Genomic DNA, 23,800 nt, shown 5'->3' with positions numbered 1-23,800 from the left:
TGGCCGAACTTTGAAAGCTGGCTGGCAGATTGGTTAGCTTGCCTCCCTTTTAGATCATGATCTTGTCAACCTATTTCATTTCGTTTGTTCACGCTATTGCTGCTGTTCTACACACTCCTTTGAATGTGCGCTGCTGTCAGTGGATCTCCTATTGTTGAGAAGCGCTACCGGAGCGCGCACTATGAACGGTGAGATAAACTTGTATTTTATAGATCGTAATAAATTGGGTTGTGTTCCCTTTATTGGTATTGTTGAAGTTCTCAAAGGGTTTAGGAAAACAGAGTCCGAAAACACAGAAAAACGACATTTTCACTCTCAAAATGCGAAGGGCGACTTAAGCAAACAAGTTCATGAAAAAGTAGAAAGATAGTACAAAAAAGTAAGAATAAGGGAAACAGCCTACGATACAATTATTTTCTAAACATTATTTGTCTATACATGTTTACGTTGATAATCACCGATAATTTGTCAGCGTGTTGTTTATTGCCCCTCACGGTCTTGTCCGCTTCTAGTTGCCATCTCACACTCTATCGTCTACTCACCACTCCCGCATCAGTCACACGTTTCATGACAGAACAGAGGGCTCGCGTCGCAGCCGAGGTGCTCAGTGTTTATGCAAATGCTAGCGAAAAATTCATAAATAAAGCTCCGAGAGGAATAATTTTTCGTTATTCTGCAGTTCCGGGAACAGGGCTGGCATGATGGAAGGACTCTTTTGTCCGATTTTATTCCCTTCTCATCATCCAATGCTCACGATTAGTTAATGCAGGCGATCACATAGGCAGAGCGCCGCTTCAACCATTGAAGAAGCACGAAAACAAACAGAATTGGTATAGAATCACCTGGTGCTATTGTATTTCATAACTTTCTAGATAAGGCTTTCTAAACGATTCTGAATTTTTTGTAGCCTCTAATTAGGTTATTCATAACCGTCACAAAAGCCCAAATAAACCTTTGTTAAATTACAGGTGCTTCCTGCACCTGTAAACAGCTCAATTGTGCGAAGAGGCAGTTACAAGCTTTATAAGTAACATCACCGCAATGTTACGGCGAAATGCAATAGTGCAGTTCATGTCTGAAAACATTTTGCTCGCGCTCGTTTTGTGAATAATTTAGCTATGAACTTCTAGAGAAACTAGATCTCAGGGTCGAGATATCTCAGCAATGCTATTTAAGTGCTCTCCCCTTTTCACGTTGCTTTACTGAGTTCGACCGGCGCTCAACCAATGTTGTTACCGGGATTGGCATATGCTGAACGCTGGACGATAACAAGGAGAATTGAGTCGAGCGAAAGAAATTGTCATCATGGCGGTCAGGTTGTGATCATTATTCGGGGATAAGCCACACAGCTGCGAAAATACTCGAAGCGAGGGCAACGCAAAAGTTGCGCGTATGCGGTGCGCATTGAAGGCCCACGCGTGGGTAACGTAACAAGCGCACAAGAAAGCGCGACGCTGAGGTTTCAGCGTACTGGCGCATCCTGCATTTTCTCTGCTGCATATCTTGCCGTATGATCACGTTTTCCCCTCAACGGCTTTCGCATGAACTCTTGCACAAGCGAAATCAAAACTTTTCATGGTACGCCCAAGAAGAAGAAGAAAAACTTCGAAGCTTCCGGTATAGAAGCAGCCAGGGCAGTGATATTTACACAATGTAGCCAGCTGAGCTAAACAACGCTAACAGGTTTAGCAGCTGGCCCCCCGGGGTTCTTTCCCCATTTCCCTTCATGAAGAACCTTTTATCACTGTAAAATTAAATCCTCATCCAGAAGAATGCTTACCTGGTACTTCTGCTATTGCGAAACTTTCCACCATAGCTGCTTTAGTTTTTTATGACTCTCGGTCACTGCAGTTTAGCGTTTATTTGTTCGAATTTATTAACCATGGCGCTTAGCTACTTTTACCCCGTTAACCTCCGTTTTTTATTACCTTCACTTGACACAGCAACTTTTAGAATGAAAGAATAAAATTATCTATAGTACTGGAGTAAATACTGCCACAGCAATCAAAGTAAGAAAGTAAGAAACACGAAAGGATGCAAGAGTAGGTACTTAACCGAAAAAGGCATAGAAAAGAAAGAACATTGCCCATCTAAAACCTGCTCTCTCTCTCTCTCCCCTTCACTCAGGGGACTAGTATTTGCCTTCGGATGTTGCCAGCAGGATTTAACAGCAATGACTTTTTGAATCAGGAAACAACAACTAAACGAACAGAGACAAGCGTTAGAGACAGAAACAGCATTGGAAACAATCAAGCCAGTTGGATGTGAAGCTTGGAAAACGAGTGAGGCCCTGGAAACAGCATACGCTTTTCAGAGCGGTTCTTTGCAGGACTCGCCCGCGGTGCCAGGTTGTTAAAACGCAACATTTAATTTAGGTGTATGCGTGTGTTCGTGTGTTAGGCTATCACTTTTGCGTCCCTCATTGAAACATAGTCTATGTGGTCGACGGAAAACACGAAAACTCTACCTAGATTCAGTCATTGCGCAACACGGGATGGAGAATTGCCGAGGCGAATTCCCCTGTGTGAAGTTCGAAGCGAGGTAAAGCACATGCATAAAAGAAGCCTGCGCTTTCATAATACGCCGCTTCAACTCCAGAGCGCATCAATGAAGCCCTTACCAAGCATGTGTCGCATCGAATAGTGGAAGTTAACGTACAGAAGCAACACACAGGCTATGAAAAACGCTGTAGTGAAAGACGCCGTATTAATTTCGACCTGTTGAGGGACTTCAACGTGCGTGTAAATTTAAGTAGAGGGGCGTTTTTGCATTACGGTACAATTGTAATGCGGCTGCCACAGCTACAAATATAACCCCGTCCTCCGAATAGAACGTCATAGTCGTTGAGCAACCGTGGAGAGTAAACGTGTGTCAGCGATGGTGCCTGAATTATATGACAATTATTAGGACGAGGCTTTAACTTTGGGGAGTCTCTGATTTCTCTTTTGAAATACTTGTTAAATGCACAAATGTGCTCAATAGGCCATCGTTCGACCGAATTGAATGATTTTGTTTTATTCATATGTATTGCAGATGCGCAAATCCTATATTTAAGGAACCGACGAAGGAGTTTCAAGATTTCAAGATTTCATATCTTGCGGATTGAAGTATATGTTATACCATGTAATACATGTAATACCATTGCATATGACATATAAATACAGAAGGAGGTATCAAAACTCACAAGATTGAGAGTGAGACCTCATATAATACCATATAACAGACAGCAACACTTCGATAAAAGTGGTAAACGCAGAAAATTGAGGTATGGAAAATGTTCAGTTAAGCAAAAGATGCAAAAGAAGCAAAAGATTATATATATATATATATATATATATATATATATATATATATATATATATATATATATAAGAGCACTTATAATGAATATTAAGAAGTGTTTATGAGTTTAACAGATATGAGCGCAAAGCCTTTTTAAATATTTCAAAGGATCCCTTCTTTATTCCATGGTAAGAGGAAGTTAATTAATTTTGCAAATCGAGTTGATGATACACGAGGGAACTGATTACTGTGTAGTAAAGGAATTGGAAGCTTTCCATTGACATATTTATGTATAAGAATGCTTAGGAAGTATTTATTTAGTTTTTGAACCGACAAAATGCCATGTGAGCAGAGTAAGGAGGGCGCATTGGACATGAAGCTGCTGAAGGTTAGTATTCTTATTGCTTGATTCTGGAGACGCTGAATGATTGATAAAGGAGTAACGTACGTCTCTCCCCACGACGAGATGCAATAGACAATATTACTGTGAAAGAAAGCGTAATAAAGCGACAACAATATTTCAAAACGAAAGAAAGGTCGCACTCTTAGTAGGATTCGAATAGCATACGCTGGCTCTCGCATAAGCAGTGAGACGTTGTGTTGACCTTTAAATTTTTGTCTAGTTTGATTCCGAGAAACATTGTACTAGAGGTAGCATGAATTCAAGTATCGCCCATGTAGACAAAGGGATTGTTATGAATAATTCGGTTAGTTGGCGAAAATATAACCAAGTTAGATTTCTTGCCATTGACATTCCATTTATTCTTACTGAACCAGTCAACATTTATCAAGTCGGTATTTAATTTAAACAATGTCGACTCGAACTCTTTATTGGCGGTTATTACAGTAGCATCATCCGCATAAAGCATGCAGGAAGAATGTGCAAGACATAGCGGAAGATCATTGACGTAAATCAGAAATAAAAGCGGGCCCAGTAATAACCCCTGCGGCAAGCCGATGTTGATGGGCCGGGTATTAGAATAGGTACCAGACACGTATACTATTTTTTCACGACCATGCGAATAAGTACGAATTAGTTCTAATAGGAGGCGAGATACACCGATTGACTCCAGTTTCTGAAATAAGATGTCGTGCATAATCGAATCAAAAGCTTTTGAAATGCAAAGAAATACACCACCAACGACATTACAGGTGTCAAATGCCGATTTAAGTTTGTATGTTAGGGATATTAAGGCTAATTCAATTAAGTATCCCGGTCTGAAACCATACTGGTTATTGGAAAGAATATAAAACTTGTATAGATAAGTTCTTAAACGTTCGGCAAAAAGGTTTTCTACGACTTTACTGAAAAATTGAAGAATTGCTATGGGGCGCTAATTAGAGATTAATTGCTTGTCACCTTTTTAAAAGACTGGAATAAATTTTGCTATTGTCAGAGTTGCTGGGGAAAACCCAGTTTGAAGGACAAGATTGATGATGATGATGAAAATATCACAGATTGAATGCGCTGTCACTTTTATGTTGGCAACATAGAAATTATCAAGACCAGTGGCTGTATTCTTAATTCTAATGATAACGGTGTAAACTTCTACAGATGAAGCCGGATAGCGAAAAAAAGAATGTGGTAATCGCGAGCATGTCTCGTCGAGGGGTGTCATCGAGGGGTGCCATCGAAAAAAAAATCAGTATCTGCTATCTTGCGGACCACAATATTAAATTTTTATACAACAAACAGCGACGCTTACAAAAAAAGTCGCAGGCCTGCGCGGCACAGGCAGCACAGTCACAGCATAAGCTGGAGGAACGTCTCCATAGGAGCTCCATTTTCGGGAGCACGCACTTTACAGAGGGTTCGTACCTTGCGCAGATGTGCCTTAGCATGTACCGAGGAGTAAACACAGGTATCGAGATTACGCGGGGCAAATGTGACATCGGCGCACATGTGAACCCGTGGCACGATACCATGCTGTTGATGAGAATGATGACGATAATTTATTTCCATCCATTCTAAATCGAGGCTGTAACATATAGTAATTTAGCCTGCTTATGTCAAGTTGTGACGAGTGGTACAATATGGCGCTAATGATGATGATGATGGTTTATTGGCATCACCTTTGAAACGGGGTGGTCTCAAACAGTCCCGTAGCCTGCTTGATGTATTCAGGTATGCTATACGTTTTTCATTCCAGTATTTTTGTATACATTTCCTTAACATTCTTTTTCTTCCTCAAACCTTCTCTATCTACCTATGAACTGCTACATGGCGTGCCACCTGGTGTAATATCATCCAACTGCAATGCAAAATGTGCACGTATCAACGCTATGCTGCGCGCATCTCAGATTGCGTCTCTCCTTGCGCGCTAGGATGCGTGTATAGGGCATATTTCCGCTACAAGCTAGCAAGCGCTGGCGTGGCTCAGTGGTAGACTAGCTGGCTCCTGCACAGCGGGCCCGGATTTGATGGTGGCAGGAACGCGAAATTTTTGTTTCTCATTCCCGCTGATAGCTGCGACGGACACCAGCGGTTGCGGCGGACACCATCGCCAACCGAAACAGCTATGGGAATGAGCCCACGACAGCTTACACTCTAAAACCAAGGCATATGCCGAAATAGATATACATTTGCATCTGCCCTACTGCAATGATAAAGTGTATAGCTGGTAAGCTATAGTAGGTTTCGCGCTTTAATGTGGCAACGAGTAAGTTGGCATCCCCACATTCACACACAAGCATAAAGATAACTGCGCCCTTTCTTATTATGTAAGTTTATGATGTTGCATGAAGCGGCAGAACTTTGCTCTCAGAGGCTTACCCCCAAGGCCACAATCTGTGATGTCTATTAAAGGAAGCGGTTCCCCGAGAAAATGTCACCAATCTGACATTTACAGTGTCACGGGCTCGTGAAGGTGCACTATTGCTCAAAACACCGAGAAGCCATGGCCTCTTGCGACTTGATGACTGCTATTACTGGATCCCTCAAACTGCGTTTCATACGTAATTCATTTAGTATAAAGAGTAAATAATCCGCAATAATGAAACCCACCTACTCTTTCATAATGATCAATACCAGGAATGATCGTGGGCCGATGAGATAAACTATTCACCAAGTTGGCAGTTGTTGAGAGGAACGACCGAATGTAAAGCAAATAATGGACATACTTGTAGACGTTACATAAAAAAGGGATAGATTACAATTACAATTAATGCTTTCAAAAATGTAATTCATTACAGTTGTCAATTATTACCCTACGTAACTGATAAATTACTAAAAGTTAACTATTACTCTAACATTACTTTCCTCCCTACTTTTATTAACTTTAAACTAAATGATGGGTTTTACGAGCCAGAACCACGATTTGATTATGATGCACACCGTAGTGGGACACTTCGAAAATTTGGACTACCTGCGGTTCTTTAACGTGTACCTAAATCTAAGTGCACGGGTGTTCTCGCATCCCGCCCCCATCAAAATGCGGCCGCCCTGGCCGGAATTCGATTCCGTGACCTCGTGCTCAGCAGCCCAACACCATAGCCACTAAACAACCCCGGCGGCTCTTTTATTAGTTTCGCACAAAAGGAAATTTCTTTGGTAAAATATTTCGCCCAAATATTCTATCGTTTCCTTGCAATGTCATCTGCAACAACACTGAAAACTCTCTTGATGTGCGCTCTGGAGAGTAGGGCTGTATTGTAGCGAATGAACACCTTTCTCACAAGATGGTGGTTACTCAATGCCAGCCGAAATGGCGCAAACACATGCAATGTAAATCGAAATAAACACCAGGAGACGGACAAAAGGAGCACCGTCTGTCTCATATTGTCTGTTTCCTATTTTCTTCGCAATACACTGCATGTGTTTAAACCATTCGGGCTGTCATTAAGATGTACCTGCTGGCCCAGCCGCCAGTTCTGCTAGGTTACTCAAAGCGCTCTGGCCTGGGTCCTCTGTGACGTGCAGTGCTTCATTATTTGTGAGTCTAGGGAGAAGGCCTTCCTGATAGGGCCAGTGAAAAAAACGCAAAAATTGTCCATAGGTGATTCCCTGGCATCAACGTCGCATAGTGGCCGTTGCTACAGAGCCACTGAGGCGCCGTATCTATATATCAGCCAGCATCTGATGGACCTCCTCCCAGCGCCCTTCAGTCGTTAGAGAGTTAGACTTAAAGGACTAATTTTCTAACGACTGACTTCACGTTCCTTCAAAAGGCGGTAAATCTACGTAGCAATTTGGCATAAAGCTACACATTATTCAACCCTACAAATTCTGTTCGCGTGTTAGGATATAAAATATAGGTTGATATGAGCCACACATAATCAAATAGACACATACATATGCATTTAACGGCGAGAAACTTCTGCCCATAACAGAGAGGTCACTGACCGCACTAAGGGAAGAAATGAGAACCACCTCATATCGCCAATGAAGGCCACCTACTAGCACTTGCAGGCGAGAGCAGAGAGAAAGAGAGATACAGGAAGAGAGAGAGATATAAAGAGAGAGAGAAACTTCTAATAGAAAAGCTGAGAGGCCAGACTTCGAAGAAAGGCATGCAGATCTGCAAGTCTGTAGCGTTCAGGTTATTGACGCTCCACTGCAGAACGATAATTGTGCTAATGGAGGTAACCAATGCACGTCTTTTTATACCTTTGGACACTGCTGTTCCCGCCTAATTCAAGTAGTCAAACTGCGCCGCCTGTTATAGCTTGTTTCGCAGACAAATGTAACTGGTTGCATTTAATTGATTACTCAAAAAAGTAATTGAATTACAGTGAGCGTTATCGAGCACACAATGTAATCGGTAAATTACAGGGTTACCAAAAAATTATTGAGTACAAGTAATAACTACATATACTTGGTTATGTACAAGCCTGATGTTCTTTATTTCGTTCCTGTGACGCGTGCACCAGCTATGCCATCGGTGAATAAGACAGAGACGATGCTTTCGCAGATTTCTCATAACCAGCAATGATCCTGAACAAAAGAGACTACCTCCTCACGAGGAAGTTCTAGGTTATTAAAACAACGGGTTACTGTGAAGCATATACGTAGGGTTGAGCGTTTCCGGTTTAAACAAGCAAGCAAGCAAACAAACCGAAAAAGAGAGAAAGATATAAAATAGAATATTAAAACAAAAAAGGACACCGAAATTATTTCACGAATTCAATTTTAACCGAAATGATTGAGTCAAGACAAATTTATGTTAGCTTCATTGACACATTAGCCACACCAGGCCACCTGTCCTACCCTTGGAAACCTCACTGCGCATGTATCGGCGGCTCCACAATATCGTTAGCATAAAGCTGACCTTCAGTAAAACACAAGTATTTAACTCATCAGCGTTGCCGCATGCCATTTTATTTTGGAACCACCATCCTGACGATATTGTCTCCATTACAGATCGCGAAGCATTCCATGACCATCTGCACTAACATCTGATACTTAAAGAGCGTTCTAACTGTTCAATACTTGTCAAATGCCCAATTTACTTGTTTTTGACGTTCTCTGGCATTTGTCTCTTTCCTTGTTGAATGTAATTTCTTGTTAAGTTTTGTATAACTTGTTTTAGTGAATATATATACTCGCTTGACCATGATCACTGTGTTTATAATCAGCATATTGTCGCACACAGTTTAGCACATGTTATTTTTTTCGCGTGTTATGCTGCCTTCTTTTTTCACTGTCGCTTTGCATTTTACCGCACATATATATCATTTTTTTTCTGTATTTGTTGCTAGTTGTTATAATTACCATGTTAATGTCCCCTTTACGCTCTGCTCCTACAAGGAGGCTGCAAGGTAACCTGAATAAATAAATACATTTACCTGAGAGCTAAAACTACGATTGCCGCGCATTTGCAAGACTACATGCGTTTTGATAGAGGGAGCCTTAGGACGTCAAGGTCACGCCCTAGCCTGCCTTCCAAATAATCATTACAGATTTTTTTCATCCCTCTTACCTGTCGCTGTGACGAAGACGAGGAGCATGGAGAGGGAGGAGTATGCGCAGAGGAGTCTCGGGTAGCCCAAGCCCATGTCATTGCAGTGTTCGCTTTGCAGGCGCAGTGGCGGATGAAGTGGACACGTTCTGTGGTATAGCAAGATGTAAAAACAAAACTAATTGGTTGACGTTCATCTTAACAACTTTTGAAAGCGCAATAGGAAGGACGAACTTGGTTAAAACACGTTGGCCGGCTAGTTGGTTTGAATGCATGATAGAATACGTTTGCGCGACTGAACAAGGACGTAGAAGGAAACAGATACGCTGTCTCTGCTTATTTGTTTCTTCTACGTCATCGTTCAGTCGACCTTACACAAGGAAAAACGAGACACAAGAAACGACAGGACAAGGTTCTTGCTCGCATCTGAAAAATAAAATAAAAGAAATTTATCAGCCCTTCCACTTTGTGAAGAAGGACGAACAGCGAAGCTGTGGCACGTTTTACCTCAGTCGACGCGTATATGTATACAGAGGCATTATTATTATTGTTATTATTATTATTATTACTATTACAAAAATGGGGTTGTCTGTTTCCCTCCCATAGAAGCCCATGTATTGACAGCAGACTGAAACTGAACAATATTTACAACTTCACTTTGAACTATGCAACTAGGAAAAGTAGACGAAACTCGGCGCAATGTTAGAGTCATCTTAGTGGCTAATTTTCATATAATTTGTTTCGTGATGATTTCAATAAAACAAGAGTTACAGTCATTTTCTGTGATCAAATTTCCTCAGTAGACGGCCATCTATGGACAGCAGACGAGAATTCTGTAAGATTCACAACTTCATTGCCAAATAACTAATTACGGCCAGTAAATAAAACTCGGCATAATGATAGAGTCGTGTTAGTGGCCAATTTCAGTATGATCATTCCAAGATGCCTACATTAGATCGAGAGCTACAGACCATTCGCGAGAAACTTGAGACGCAATTTTTTTTCGTGTCGACGCGACGCGTAGACATACGGAGATCCACAACCGCCGCAGGCTAGCTATATATGCAGCTTCTCTGTAAAATTATATTATACACGCGTCACATACATACACAATAATGTGATCGCACATGAGGAGAGGCAACAATCAATGATAACCTCATGTTAATCGTAAAAAAAAAAGTAATCTGACCATGCAGACGTCTTAACAATCAGGAAAAGCAAACTACTTACGTTTAACAAGACAGAAGAGTGACTAACACAAGCACCTCTCTTCCTTCTTTAAATATGATAGGCCTCTGTTAATTCTCGTGTAAGGTGGTTATTACTTCCGAAAGCAAGCTCTATTTCATTAAACATGGGATAGCACGCGCATTCTGTACAAGCGAGAGATACGACACCCCAGATAATTTCAAAATCAAAATTTCCATTTTCCAGTAAGCGTCTCGCCCTATTGTTTCTTGTGTTTCGTCCTTTCGTTGTGCTTCGGAAAGTTGCTAAGATGAAGTTCTGTGATGGTAGCGTGGGGTCGTGCTTATATTTTGTCTCCGTCTCTCTCTCTCTTTGTACTATGCGTTGAAATTGTGAACTTGTATAATGCTATAAATAAACTTTGATTCTATTTGTTTTTGAATATGAAATTCACTCTAGTAATTTTGCATACTCACGTCGCCGTATGACAGTGCGCCCATCCTTCAGATTTCGTTTCGAAAACTTTACTATTGCGCATGCTGCATGCAAGTAGAGTGTTGAAGAGCAGCGTTTGCGGTTATGCGATACGGATGAGCGCCAACTAGAGAGCTAGATTCTTGGCGAGAAAAGGCGATGAAACGGCCCGTAGAAAAGTATATTCACCGAAAAAAAGAAACTGAATTTTCAGGAAGATGACAGGAATAAAAAAAGTACCGGGCAGGCTCACATCCAGTTCAAACCTACGTAAAGCGAAGTATTCTTGGTGTGAGGCGCTCATGAGCCATGTGCATATGAAGTGTGATTTTCGAGGTATAGCATTAGTATTAAAGAGCAGCATGTTACACAAAGAAAGAATTCTACTTTCAATGAATCACAGACAAGGCTGTACATTATAAACGCATATTTACAAGCAGTACGTAATACATATATTATTTGTTTACGTTGTCAGTGGTGATACGCAGTGACGTGTTGCAATTGTGGCGTTTCTGATGCGTCCGTTTCTTCTAGTGCAACTGCGGATGGAAACACGCCAAGCTGCTTTGGCCACGAGAAAGAGTGTTCTGTGCCGCTTGTCGAAGCATGTATCCGTGGCGTCCGTCCTTAGAGTACGGAAGTATAGTGAGTATTTGGAAAACACACGCCGAAATCACCGAGCCTTACAAAAACGTTATTTCTTTTGCCCCTGTAAAGCGTGCACCATTTAAGTCATTGCTGCATAAGACAAAGCAGGCTGCCTCTCCTCAACTCCTCTGTCTTAAAGATAAATAAATAAATAAATAAATAGAGGCGAGAAACATAAATCTATTATATGACATTTTCGGAAACTATTGCTACAATTCTGAAAAGAGAACTGCCCGCACCATTTCACTTAATTTCACTCATATACCACCGGAAAAACTGTCGGTGTTAAAAAAAATGCAAGTATCGACTGAAATGAGTAAATATGACCCAAGTGGGCTTCACACAAGTCTCTGCATGTAATTTGTAGTTCTTGTTCATTAAATGATGGCATCCTGGAGACGTAAGCCACAGAAGGACCGGCCATTGCAATCATCAAAAATAAACTCCAGCCACTAAAAAATGTCAAGCGAAAAGACAAGAAAGGGGAAAGAAAACAAGCGCACAAAGGAAAATAAGTTGGGGTGTAAAACATCAAGTAACCGAGGCATATCCTGGTGTACAATAGGCATTGTCGGAGCGCAATGCATCGGTAACACGCCAACGCCCAATCGAAGCGCGCCTCACCAGAAATGTCACTATCTTTGCAGGCACTATGTGACAAACAAAACAAAAATAGCCTTGAACGCAGAAAAATGAAAGTAGACTAGAAGAAACTACCCTAAAAAAATCAGTACATGTATTACATTCAACGTGTTGTAGAGATGTTGCTACATACAAAAACAGCAGCGAATATTAGTACAACTGCACATAAACGGGCACCAAGAAGGAATATGAGTGCATTCACGATCGATCGCATTTTAGAGAGAGTGCATAAGGTCACTATCTATAAAAAGTTACGAAAAGCTGTGACAGCGTACGTTTGTTTTCCTGAGCATGACCAGGGAGCAAAGATCTCCACGTATAAAGGACAACTATCCAGCCGGTTCAAGCGATTGCGCGAGGTCCCTCGCTGGCGCTGGTATTGCGGGGGCACTCGATGAGCACGTGTTGCACAGACGCATTCGGACTTTTACAGCAAGTACAAGCAGCGGACGACCTCTTCTTGATCCTATGTAGGAGGGGAGGCGGGCATAAACCACATCCAGGCATAGTCGATGAAATGGCACATCAAAGGTGCGATAAATGCCTTGAAATAATGCGAAAAGCTAAAACTGGACAATCTTGAATAGGAGAGATAATTTTTGTCTGGTTGTCAAGCTGCATGGCATCACTAAGTTGTTGGGGCACTGTGGACAAAAAAAAAAAAAAAGCTTGGCGTCGGATATAATCTGATCAAGATATAATATTATTATAATGCTATGGAACAAGAAAGCAGGTTTATACGCATGTAATACAATTGAAACTCCCTCTTTTCGTCATATAATACCAAAAGAAAGTTGAACCAGTTCAAACTTTCTAACCCAAAGCTATATACGAAAAACACACTTCATACATCCAAGCCCGAGACATACCCTGTGACATTGTTATAGCTGTATACAGAAAATGGATATAACGGAAAAACAATCACGAGATCTCCATCCGGCACTGCGAGCAGGACCAGGACTAAGGCATTTAAGTGCAAGAGGAGGAAGATCTATGCGCGCAAACAAACTACGAGATCAAGCCAACCGCAGTGCCACATAATGTCCAATGACTCGGGCCGATGCGATACAGGAGCAGGCAACCACCTCTCAGCACGTACACACATCTGCGCAGCATCACCCACCACGTAAAAGGTTAGCGACTGTGGGAGGGGGATCGTAAATTGGCATTAGCTTTCCCGCGCGGGGATCTCAACTATCTTGCCTCGAACGCGGTGGAAGCGTTACTGTGTGCCTCTGTTCTGAGAGGCAAGGCCACAAGTATCCTGAAACATCCAAGGACGTTGCCCCATCATCACAAACACTGAAAGAACACACTCGGGTGGGGTTCCAAGCTTTAGGGACAGCTCAGAGAAAATAAATGACCCTGTGTTTGCTTTTCAACGCACTCGGAATAAAGGAAAGGGGAGGGAAGAGACCGAGATTTACGAAGTCGGGGCATAGGCGTTATCGGTTACGCGCACTCGGTCACGCAAAGCTTGGTGCGTACTGATGCGATTCGAGGGGTCAGAGCGGCGAAGCAGTAGAAAAGGTTCTGCACAGAACGCGGCGTGCTTTAAGATTTTCCCATTCGTTTCCGCCACAGCTGATGTGTGGTATTCTCACCAAACGATTCCTGGTAGCACAGTCGACTGGCTCAACTTCCACACGATGTTGAAGTTATGCGTGCGCAGAGAAAGAAAAAATTAGAAAGTAAACTGCCTGTCTTAAGTACATACAGATATTACAAGTTTGACTCAGTCACCACTGCCAAAATAAATAAATAAATAAATAAATAATTGGGATGGGAAGGGGTAACCTGCCGAAGCTGCAGAGTGGGTCTTAGGAAAGACGTGGTAGTCGAGGGTACCAGAATTATTCTGAGTAATTAACTTTAACCTGCACGCAAAGCACGATATTCAGGCAGATTTGCATTCCGACGCCATGCAGCCGAATGCGGCCGCCGCGGCCGGGATTGAACCGGCAACCTCGTGCTCAGCAGTGCAACGGTACAGCCACTGCTACGCCACCGCTAGCACAACAGATTCTTGTAGCAGAGTACTTGTCTGACTAAAGGGAACGTATCCTTCAAAACCACACACATCATTTTCGCCATAAAAAATCGCGGCTTAACTCACGGGATGAACAGATAGAGAGGTGAAAATAAAAAGTTACAACAGAAGCAGGGAATGTTCGCCAAAGTTGTCTTCATGACAAATGCAGCGGTAGAACAGGGTTGACTACTGGAATCTCGATGTTGACAGGGCAGCAGGGCGCTTGAGCTGTGTGCGTGTTGACATTGGTCTTTAGAAGACAGCCCTTGCATATCTTTGCCCAGGACGGTAGGCCCGCCATCCACTCCTGTCATTAGCGGGCGTTGAGTCACACGAACCAGTCACTTATCTGTTGCTGCGCGTCCTCCCAAACTCTGGTCAGGGCGCAGTATTGAAGCAAAGACGCGTGCTAGTTGCCAATACATCCCACTGCCATCGCTTTCGTGCATCTGTCACGCTGTCTAGGACGCTGTTAACCCGGTGTGAATCTTGCGCGCATTGAGCACACTCTGCATTTTAATGTGCGCGATGACCGTTTAAGTGGGTTGCAGTGACGAACGACGTCGTGTGTTTTCAGAAACAGTTGCGACTCCACACAACCAACTTGGTCGACCGAGGACCATTCGTCACCTTCAAACGCCGCCGTGCACACTTTATCGTCTTCCAGTGTGGCCTACGAAACAACCTGAGCGCGGGGATTGCCTGATGACTTTTAACGCACGACTTCAGCTGTTCGCTTTCGAGGCCTGCAAGCTGTGAGCAACGCGAAGCGCGCTTAGCTCGCGACCACCAGTGATGACGCGACTGTTCGCTTATAGTCGGTATGAGCCGTCCACACATAGAACACCGTTCTCGCCAGGCAACTGAATGAGTGCTAAGTGTCACAGTCGACGGCTAAATTGGGAAGAATGATCGGGAAACTTGACTGTGCGAGGTCATTGAGGGATATAGGCCGACCATTTTGTAAACCCCGGAGAGAATAATAAATGTCTAGGCGTGGTCGCCTGGATACGTTAATGTGGGTCCTCGATGTCGGCAATTACTCGGCGGGAACATTACTCTGAATCACCGCACTTGCAGCTGCTTGCAAGGATAAATAATATTATTTTTATTTAGATGCAGAAGATTAGATTATGTGGTATTTACGTGCCAAAACCGCGATATGATTATGAGGCAGGCCATAGGGGAGGACTGCGGAAATATTGACCACCTGGAGTTTTTTAACGTGCACCTAAATCTAAGTACACGGGTGTTTTCGCATTTCGCCCCCATCGAAATGCAGCCGCTGTGACCGGGATTCAATCCCGCAACCGAGTGCTTAGCATCCCAAGACCATAGCCACAAAGCAACCACGGCGGGTATTAGATGTAGAAGTATGTGAAGATAGGCCACGTTAGAGCCAGCTATGCTAAAATTTCATTTCTGTGCTAAAGGAAAAATAAGGAAAGGAAAGGAGCTGTACTAGAAGGGAAACTTGAGTGAGTTGGTGGCAGTTCATGTGTCGAAAAGTAGCAGCGCTAAACAGACAAGCACATAAACAAAGAACACGACACTAGCGCTGACTTACAACTGAAGTTTATTTCGAGGAATGTCACATTTATAAGCACGCGCCGACAGAGCAACAACTAAGCGACTGTACATGCGCAGCAGGAGCGATCCTGGTGACATGTGTAGCCATACATGGAATAAACAAGCGCGTCACAAAAATAAAACATAAAAATAATGCCGAGAGAAGACTCCCCCTTCAAACTTACCAACAGTCTACCATGATACACTTTCTTGCATATGTCTCAACTCTTTGTTACTAAGAACGACAGACGGCTTACTAAAACACCTTTCCCCTTCCCTATCAATATAAAAGGCTTCCATAAGCTCCCTTGTGGTTTGATCCTTATACCAGAACAAACCGTTTTTTATACTATCGGTCGGCACCCACACCACTCTACACAGTGCAAAGGCAAGTGCAAAGCCCCCGTACCTCTTAATGATGACAAGTGCTCCTTTAATCTAATGTTCACACAGCGACCGGTCTAGCCCACGTAAACATTCCTGCACAACAGTGGCAACCTGTACGCAACGAAAAATCTACGATCTACATCGAAGGTATACATGTTTAACTTCTCGGAACAGAAACTGCATTTTTTTCCATGGCCCAATAATTTTTGTGCAAATGGAAACAAATCGTAGCAAGTTTGCTGGGAGGGAACATGACCATACGCACCACTTACCTATTATAGTCGTGTTTTTCAAGCAATGCGAAAACTTCTGCAAATATGGCACCAGCACCGGTCTTTTTTTATTGCGCGTTGAATCTCTTGATTTTCTCTTCACCTCATCAGTACCCTTTACCCAGTTGATCAGATTATGACAGACCCTCAAGATTTCACTTCCTGGGTAACGCGTTTTAAAGAATGCGACATTCCTCAATATAAAGTTCAGTTGTGAGTCAGCGCAAGTGTCGTTTTCTTCTTTGCCCATGCCCTTGTCTGTGTAGCGCTGTTACTTTTCGAAACATGAAAGGAAAGGTAAGAAGAAAATATCAAGAAGCCCGATACGCACATCAACGCAAGCGCACGAACATTGACTAACGTTCACCAAATGGTGCTATAAGTTAGGGAACGCTACTTTACCCAAGAAGAAAGAAAACTGTTTGAAAAGTACATATATTGTAACACGAAATTCGCGCCCCAGTTAACAAGTTTACTCCCTCCCATTTTCAAGCTAAGTTCTAAAACATGTGAACAAGAACAACGTTTTTTTCTTGTCAAAGATGTTCTTTTGGGGGGATCTTGGGAAAGCCGGCCTTAAGCAGGCCTCCCTTCTTCTACTCTTTATACGTTTTGCCTCTTCTCTCTGATTTCATCGTCACTAATCTTGTTCCTCCTTTCTCCCCTTCCTCGAGCGCAGAGTAGGCTAAAAGAATGCGCCTTTGACTCACCTCTGTGACTTTCGCATTCCAAAACTTATCTCTTTCTCTCACTTATTTCTTGACAGCTCACTGCTCTGAGCCATTAATTCTGTAAAAGAAAACAACGTTGGAGTACTTCATGTGCGTGTTAAACTTGCGTTCAGGAAAAATTAACGGCAATCAAGTTTGCAGATTTCTTTCTTTTTCGCTGTTCCGCTTCTTATAATAGGTGCAGACGCAGCTGATTTGTCAAAAGCCGCGTCCAAATCTTGCGGCGCTTTCATGAAATCTTATTGGCACTGTGGAACACATCATCGCACTGTGACTTACCGACGCGCAGACACTGGTAACCCTGTCCAGTGGTGCAGTGGACACGGCCTGCGCCCCTGTATGCTAAAAAAGCAGGCGTGCCTCTTTCGTGAGCCTAAAATCAGCTACGTCAGTGATTGCGATTATTCCTGTGCGAGTAGGTGAGAAGTCGGTATACTCGCCCATGTTATGGCCACTCTATTCTGTGTCACCGAGTGCGTGCAGTATTGGTCAACCACGAAGTTCGCAGCAGCTATTCCGGCGAAGAGTAGAGGGGGATTCAGAGAGATCTTACGATATTGCTACGCGCACGTAGAAGAGATTCCTGTTTGATAAGTGCCAATGTGTTGACGAAGGTCGAGAAGACCTAGGCGGCGGCAATTCGCCCGTTAGTCATTTAGCAGCCATTCTCATCTTCCTCGGCCGCCTTTTATATATGGCCCGCTCCAGGCCGCGTATCTCGTGCCTCGTACCGCGAGCTGCGAGATGAGAAAAATAATATGCGGATCTCACGCACTGTGCGAATCTATGCAAGCGAAGCTTCGTATGCTGTTTGCTTTGAGTGATGATAATTAGCGGTGATGTTGGCGGCAAGTGTGCAATTTCTTCAGCGTTTACTCCAATACGAGAGTGGTGAGTTGATGTTAAACGTTACCTTGCGTGCATCACAGCTGTTTGTCTGCGTATCCCACAGAACACGCAGACACGTGAGACGTGTTTGCTTGAGGCGTTGTCATGCGTCATTGTTCATAATCTCTGATAATTGAGCATAATCATTGCATCACATGGAACATCGCATCGTGGTAGAAGTGTAGAACTTTAATTGAATTATAGAGATCTATGCAATTCAATTAATTGTTATAAAATTGTATGTATCCATTGTATAGATACATTCCTGGTCTGCACCACGTTTGGTTGCGCAGCGAAAACGCTCCTGTTCCGCGCGACGCCTCTTTCGAGCTTGGGTGTCCTCGACGCTGAGTGCACGCTTTGGAGCCATTTTGTGGGCGCGTGTTTACGTGCTCCTTCTGCATACGTGACAAGCACACTGTTGAGACTCCAGCTCCAAGCGCTCTCTTCGGGCTATAGATGACTGTAATGTTTACACTGTCACACTGCCTAGCACGCAACCTCCACAGCCCAGCACCTGCATTTTTTTGTCGCATAGGAAAGCAAGCACAGCACGTACCCTACGCACAAATTACACCTCCCAGCACGCGGAGGCGAGCGCCATCTGGTGGCGTTGCAAGAAACTAAACGGCACGCGTGGGAAGAGCTTAACAGCAGTGTCCGCAAAGTAGGGACAAGAGGCTAAGAAAGCTTCGTTTTAAAAAGGAAGAAGGATAATAAAAAACTTCGCTCCTGCCCTTAGTCCGAACGGTTTTCAGGTCTTTCGCTCGTTGACTCACATATTGTTGTAGTGCACTTAACCTCTGCCCCAATGACGTGGTGACGCGGACGTGATATAGACAGGGTCAAACCAGCCTATCTAGCGATCTGGCCATTATTATCCGCTCTCAACGACTTTACAACCGCTGAAACGATGGATCTGCCCAATCAGAGGCTGCTTCTTGGGCGCCGGTGCACCGCTGCACCGCCGCTCTTCTAAAAAATAAAGGGGGGGGGGGAGGGAGGGAGCTCTCTAGCAGCCATCACCATCTTCTTCTCGGCCGCCTTATACATATGGCGCGCTCCGGCGCGTGTTTCGTGCCTCGTGCTGCGAGCATCGAGATTAGAAAAAAAAAGAAGAATAAAAACAGAGCTTCTGCTTCTGCCATCAGTCCGAGTTGTTCCCAGGTCTTTTGCTCGCTGACTCACACATTGTTGTAGTGGACATAACCTCGGTCCCTATAGTCGTTTTTGCAAATAGCTTGACGAATATGCTGCTGCAGACTAGATGTCATCCATACCTTCCACAGTACTGCATTGTATTAGTCAAACATCTATAATATATTGATATTGCCCGGGACAAGCCCTACACCACGCCATGCCCAGAATGTCGCTCCAGTCTTTGCTGATTCCTACAGAGAACACATTTCGCGATTACCTTATCTTCTTTACTTACACACAAGAACTTCATAACCCGCATGAAGTTTCTGGTGGTGGAAGCTGCGTATTACCATATGCTACTGTGGTTTACATTCTCGAGGTTGTTATATTTGTTTTTCTTCCATAGCCTTGGGTACTCAACGAATATAGAGCATGCGACATCTCATATTAAAAACATGCCATCATTTCTATTATAAGACGGCGAAACCCTGATCTGCTGCATCGTCGATCACTCAGAGCAATCAGTCTAATACACAATGATCAGAATTGTTGTTATCCTAGATTTTAAGCTGACCAAACTCATGTCTCCTCTTTTCATTTAAAAAAGCTAATTGTTTGTGAGAGTATGGTCACCGATGATAAAATATCCGGAAAGCAATGTTAAGCATGGGTATCTTTAATGTTATAGAAATGCAACGTTTCTATGAGGCGATAGTTGTCATAGAGTCTTAAATTGCATTGAACATACCAGAAGTCCTTATTGGGGTCATTGTTCTTTTTGTTTACACGTAGAAGCGTTGGAGGGTAGGTTGCTCTAACTGCTGCAGTTGCAGCGGTATCTGTTTTTGCTGCAGAGTAACGAATTCGTAAATTTCGTGGTTATCATGCTTAAATTTTTGAGCTTGTCAATTTTGTCAAACACTATTTACAATTTGAGGTACCAATGAATATTTGATTTCCTGGAGTGTCTAAAATTTAGCACAATTCCTAAAAGGCACAAAATTTCATTCAAATAGGTCCAGCGGTGGTTTCACAGAAGCTTATGTATATGAATGCGGAAATTGGATTTGGTCCCGAGCTAAGGCTTTCTATTAAGTTTCCCCTTGCTTGGATTAGCATTATCAGGAATCAAACTCATAGAGTATGAAAAAGTGTAGGTTGGTTGCAGCAGTTTATCAAAACAATCGCACTACTACACACGGAGGTCCCGACCGCTTTAAACATTTGTTAATGACTCACTGCCACTGCTGGCGAACCTCTACGTACGCTCAACGTGTGTTCAACCTTTTATCAGTCGAGAATAACTACAGTGTATAAACTTCAGGGCTAATTGTTACGTGAGCCCTGTAGTCAACGCACGTAAGAACACCTTCTAAGCATCTATAAAAGTTAGAGGCTGACACGGATGAAATACCATGTCACACAGCAGATTTTCGGAACACAGGACAATGAGAAGAAGCACAGAACAGAGCTCAGGACAGAGCGCTCTGTCTTGTGCTCTTATACTTCATTCTGTGTCGCGGTGTTAAAAAAATCTGCTTTATGACAAGATGTAATAACTAAACCAAATAATCACAGGGCTAGTGAGATATCATTTGGCGCCACACAACATGCTGATTATGCATACGCCCGAACGGAGTCCTTATTTTGTACAGCTCAGTTGCGACTTTCCTGGAGGGCACTCGACGTCAACGAACTCTTCGCCATCGTTGTCCTTGATCTCTGATATACACCCACGACTGTTGCTGTCATCGTCGCCGTTATTGTTGTTGCAATTTGTTTGTTTCTTTGATTCCGAGCGCCGAGAGTCTGCCAACGTTTTTATGGGATGTGCTGAAAATTGGGCTGAGCCTGTCAAGTAAGGCAAATAAACGGAATAGTGAAGAAGTGCAGAGCAAGGGGCAGAGCAAGGGGCAGAGCAAGAGGCGCCACCACTGGAAAGAACCGCGGTAGAGGAGTACGTAACTCGGTCTCTGTCCGAATTTGTATCTTTTTTTTATTTTCTCGCTATAAGTAAGAAAAACTAATAAAAATGGCACATACCTGCAGGAAGAAAACGGGTGTGTGAAAATTACTTATTGTTTCTGCGCATGATTCGCTTACTACTAAGGCTGCTACTAAATTCAGCTAGAGACATGTTTAATTACGCGTGCATTGTTTGGCCTGATTTGCGACGCGCACCGCTCTCGTTCGCAACAAGCAAAGCAACGATGAATTGCCCGCCGAACAGCACGATCGTCGGAGACGGAGGAAAGACGTCACGGAAGAGGGCAATGAGAGTGCGAGAACCGCATGTTGCGAGGCCACCCATAAATCAGTCTCGTTTCACGTCTGCAGTTTCCTCAAGACATTCCCCCGCTCTTTTTGCTCATATTTTCTGGTTATAGACGGCAATTATCTTATGTTAAGTTTCTAGACTTTTTCGTATTTTCTTCGATATGTAGTAATTCATTCTCACGCCTCTTTTGTACCAATAAACATAAGGCTTCCAGTAAGCTGTAAGGACACAGAGGACGATGGGGAAGAACCACACAAAATATTTAATTAAATTATGGAAAGAAAGGTCACACGATAGTTACTAATGTGTAACGCGAGCGTTTAAGCGTTGGGCAGTGACCCTAGCTAGTCGTTTTCGCTCCATATCACGTGCTCGCTGAAACGGAATCGCTTGGTGGTCTGAATGTCTTGCTGATTCCATGACAATTCAGAGTAAATTATGTTTTATAGCGTTCTGGTTTTAGGTACTGTGCTCCTCTTTGATGCTCGAGTGCTCGCCAGCTTTCTAAACATACGATGGCGCCGCCGGGCGCGCAACAGCGCGTCTAGTGAGCCACCACCACTGGCGCTCTGTTAAACACCACACGGTTAACGTAACGGGGCGGCAAACACCCGCGCCGCCACCGACTCACGCAGGGAAAGGGGGGGGGGGGAGGGGGTCGTTACCACGCCGCAGAAAAATTTCTGATACTGCGGGCGCAATCAAGGGGTTCCACCACCCGGAATGCAGAGAGGGTAGCGCCATGTGTTGGTTTTGCAGGGAACGACGGTTTGCGTCACGTTACCGAGCTTTCCTCTGTCATTGGTGGAAGTGCATCCGACATCCCCTACACTTCCACCAATATAAGTACCTTCTGGCACACTGCCAAAGTTTGCGCAGCTTTCTCTCTCCCTCTCTCTCTGCGGAAGGCGCCACCACGAAACTAAGGAACGAGCTAAGAAAAGCTAACGCTTTAAGAACTACTGTTGAAAAGAAAAAGGAATCTCCACTGAAAGTCGAGAACTCTACCATAATATCGCTATTTGAGAAAATATCCGAGTGATTAAGTGTCTCTAAGATATTTCATTCCCAGTTGACTTGCGTTAGAGACCCCGATTAGTTCAGCAAGTGTCGACGTTTAATAGAGCTTGTTAGTCGTCACCAATCTGTTAAAGTAAGACTACACTGTTAAGTGTGTGAGTGGCAGAATTGGTGGAGCAGGGATCTTGGCTTTTTCGAGCCGCCTTGTTTAGTCCTTTCGGCAGCGTTAGTGATATGCGAGATGCTGATGCCACGTTTAACTATGTGGCATGTTATTCCTCACGCACACGATACAAAAGGCCCGTTAAAACGTTAAAGAACCCCAGGTGGTCGAAATTTCAGGAGACCCCCACTATGGCATGCTTAATAATCAGAAAGTGGTTTTGGTACGTAAAGTCACATAATCTAATTTTATAACTATAAAAAAGAACATGGTTGAAGCAGTTGTTCGCATGAGTTCGTAACGCCCATGCACCATGATTCGGGCGAAAGTTAAAGAAACCCAGGTGGTCAGAATTAATCTAGAGCCCTTCACTACGGCTTGCCTCGTATACAATTGAGCCGTTACGGGATATAAGCTCACACAATTTTAAGTCTTCCTCCTCCGGTGCTGGAGACAATTACGGTTCCTAGTTCATGAACTTGAACAGCAGAAATTGATACAGATACAGATACAAAAATATTGATATTTAGTATATTTAGTATGATATTTAGTAAATACTGATATCTAATAATAGAGCAGACTTGAAGATGAAGTTCCATTTAGGGCTTTTGGGACATTTTGGCCCATCACTGAAGCTATGTGTGCCGTATTTTCTCCTGTATATTGATTAAAATGCACGCAGCAAAGACGTAGCATCTTTCGTTCAGTGCAGACACCTGGCATGAAAGAAAGATAGACGAAAAGGAAAGAAGGAAGATAATTATATTAGTGAATTTAGAGGGATAAAGTGCATTTGACCTAGACAGATAGGAGGTGAATAGATATCCCTGCTGATATCGAGAAAAAGAAAGTCTGCTGGCCTTATATAATTGCTGCTTGAAACTTTGCCATCAAGGCTCCGCGACACTCCAACGCTCACGCGACGGCGCGTGAACTTTCACGACAACGGCGCAGCGCAACGCCTGTGCCAAAAGGTTTAAAACATAAACCCGGTTTCCCTTCAAGTCTGTTGCGATGTGCTCGCAACGTGTTGCGGCGACGACCCTTGATGGGCTTCAATGGTGTGTGCGCATCCCAGTAGGCCATACAACGTGGCCCTTCTGGGGTTCAAGATGTCACTTCGCGCTGCGCCGGCATTTATCAAGCGGGCACTTGCCCTGAAGCGTTTACTGATTTGAAAAGAGAAGGC

At 43.5% G+C, this 23,800-nt stretch overlaps 1 long non-coding RNA gene across 1 annotated transcript in view; it reads right to left on the bottom strand.

The window, feature by feature from the left end:
• LOC129385275 (uncharacterized) overlaps positions 1-23,800 on the bottom strand; it is an 89,672-nt gene that overhangs the window by 43,969 nt on the left and 21,903 nt on the right. The window contains exon 2 of the long non-coding RNA XR_008612848.1: positions 9,201-9,328. This is a non-coding gene — a long non-coding RNA (uncharacterized lncRNA). The remainder of the gene's footprint in view (positions 1-9,200; positions 9,329-23,800) is intronic.

Source organism: Dermacentor andersoni, chromosome 7 (genome assembly GCF_023375885.2).
Source record: "Dermacentor andersoni chromosome 7, qqDerAnde1_hic_scaffold, whole genome shotgun sequence".
Lineage (NCBI taxonomy): Eukaryota > Metazoa > Arthropoda > Arachnida > Ixodida > Ixodidae > Dermacentor > Dermacentor andersoni.
This window is presented reverse-complemented; position numbering and strand designations above follow the sequence as displayed.